This window comes from Pseudophryne corroboree, chromosome 1 (genome assembly GCF_028390025.1).
Source record: "Pseudophryne corroboree isolate aPseCor3 chromosome 1, aPseCor3.hap2, whole genome shotgun sequence".
Lineage (NCBI taxonomy): Eukaryota > Metazoa > Chordata > Amphibia > Anura > Myobatrachidae > Pseudophryne > Pseudophryne corroboree.
This window is the reverse complement of record NC_086444.1, coordinates 1,006,781,806-1,006,784,305: the sequence shown is the minus strand read 5'-3', so window position 1 is coordinate 1,006,784,305 and position 2,500 is coordinate 1,006,781,806. Positions and strand designations below refer to the sequence as shown.

Here is a 2,500-nt window from a genome sequence, read left to right as displayed (position 1 = left end):
CCCCTATTACTTACTTTTAATGTATAGCATCACTTTGCAGTCTATACCTCGTTTGGGACTCAAGTAATGTAAAAACATACTCAAGTGGCAGTCAGGCAACAAAAAATGTTGAAATGTCAACTTAATACTTTACCTCAGGAAAGTACAGTATCAGTGACAGGTTTTGACTGCTAATTTGATAGAGAATTATACAGGATAAAATCACTATACATGATGGATGAATGCTTTATTCCTAACTAACTTTGATAAATAAGGGAGTATTGGGCATTAACATGGCAGAATTACAATTTTTTTGGTGCAGCCATGTTTTGAACTCATACTGATTTTGCAATTAGTCCATAAGGCATACATGCATTCCGAACATCTGAGCCCACTGACCTAAAAATCAAATATTTGCTTTTATTGCCAAAATGTATCTCAATCAGTTAGTTTTCAGAAATTATTAATATTGGTTTAGTGACAATTTGTATTTTAGTTCTCTTTGGCTTCCATAAAACAATGTCACAACTGGATTTCAATATATACTACTCTGACTAGCACGAACAATAGTGGAGCTTTAGGATGATCAAAGTTTCTTTTTAAACATGCTCACAGATTATACCTACAGTATGTAAACTCTCTATTTATGCCCTGACTAATAACTCCAAACCTTTACCATAAAGAAACAGACTCATCTTCACCTCCTGCAGGACAAGAAATACAGTACAGTAACCTTTACATCAAGGCTGCAATGTGTATGGTCTTATAGTTAGATAGACCAGGGGGTATAAATCAGTTGTTGAGCATTCGAGTGCATGTCGAGAAGTCCCTGGTTCAAATCCAGGTGCCCCTATAATTTGCTTTTAATGTATAGCGTCCCTTTGCAGTCTATACCTCGTTTGGGACTCAAGTAATGTAAAAACATACTCAAGTGGCAGTCAGGCAACAAAAAATGTTGACATTTCAACTTAATACTTTACCTCAGGAAAGTACAGTATCAGTGGCAGGTTTTTACAGCTACTTTTGATAGAGAATTATACAGCATAAAATAACTGTACATGAAGGATGAATGCTTTATTCCTAACTAACTTTGATAAATAAGGGAGTATTGGGCATTAACATGGCAGAATTCAAAATGATTTGGTACAGCCATGTTTTCAACTCCGACTGATTTTGCAATTAGTCCATAAGGCATACATGCATTCAGAACATCTGAGCCCACTGACCCAAAATTCAAATATTTTATTTTATTAGCAAAAATGTACCATGATAAAATAGTTTTCAGAAATTATTAATATTGGTTTGGTAACAATTTGTATTTTAGATCAGTTTTGCTTCCATAAAACAATGTCACAACTGGATTTCAATAAATCCTACTCTGACTAGCACTAACTATAGTGGAACTTTAGGATGATCAAAGTTTCTTTTTGAGCATGCTCACAGATTATACCTGCAGTATGTGAACTCTCTATTTATGCCCTGACTAATAACTCCAAAGCGTTACCATAAAGAAACAGACTCATCTTCACCTCCTGCAGGACAAGAAATACAGTACAGTAACCTTTACATCAAGGCTGCAATGTGTATGTGCTTATAGTGAGAAAGAGCAGGGGGTATAGCTCAGTGGTAGAGCATTCGACTGCAGATCGAGAGGTCCCTGGTTCAAATCTGGGTGCCCCCTATTACTTGCTTTTAATGTATAGCATCACTTTGCAGTCTATACCTCGTTTGGGACTCAAGTAATGTAAAAACATACTCAAGTGGCAGTAAGGCAACAAAAAATGTTGAAATGTCAACTTAATACTTTACCTCAGGAAAGTACAGTATCAGTGGCAGGTTTTGACTGCTAATTTGATAGAGAATTATACAGGATAAAATCACTATACACGAAGGATGAATGCTTTATTCCTAACTAACTTTGATAAATAAGGGAGTATTGGGCATTAACATGGCAGAATTACAATTTTTTTGGTGCAGCCATGTTTTGAACTCATACTGATTTTGCAATTAGTCCATAAGGCATACATGCATTCCGAACATCTGAGCCCACTGACCTAAAAATCAAATATTTGATTTTATTGCCAAAATGTATCTCAATCAGTTAGTTTTCAGAAATTATTAATATTGGTTTAGTGACAATTTGTATTTTAGTTCTCTTTGGCTTCCATAAAACAATGTCACAACTGGATTTCAATATATACTACTCTGACTAGCACGAACAATAGTGGAGCTTTAGGATGATCAAAGTTTCTTTTTAAACATGCTCACAGATTATACCTACAGTATGTAAACTCTCTATTTATGCCCTGACTAATAACTCCAAACCTTTACCATAAAGAAACAGACTCATCTTCACCTCCTGCAGGACAAGAAATACAGTACAGTAACCTTTACATCAAGGCTGCAATGTGTATGGTCTTATAGTTAGAAAGACCAGGGGGTATAAATCAGTTGTTGAGCATTCGAGTGCATGTCGAGAGGTCCCTGGTTCAAATCCAGGTGCCCCTATAATTTGCTTTTA

At 35.6% G+C, this 2,500-nt stretch overlaps 2 non-coding genes across 2 annotated transcripts in view; both read left to right on the top strand.

The window, feature by feature from the left end:
- The window catches only part of TRNAC-GCA (transfer RNA cysteine (anticodon GCA)), a 72-nt gene extending 67 nt beyond the window's left edge, over positions 1-5 (top strand). Inside the window, exon 1 of the tRNA in view lies at positions 1-5. This exon is cut by the window's left edge and continues 67 nt beyond it. This is a non-coding gene — a tRNA (tRNA-Cys).
- A 1,583-nt stretch (positions 6-1,588) lies between these two features.
- TRNAC-GCA (transfer RNA cysteine (anticodon GCA)) lies at positions 1,589-1,660 on the top strand. The gene has a single exon. It is a non-coding gene; the product is annotated as a tRNA-Cys (tRNA).
- Positions 1,661-2,500: the final 840 nt, after the last annotated feature.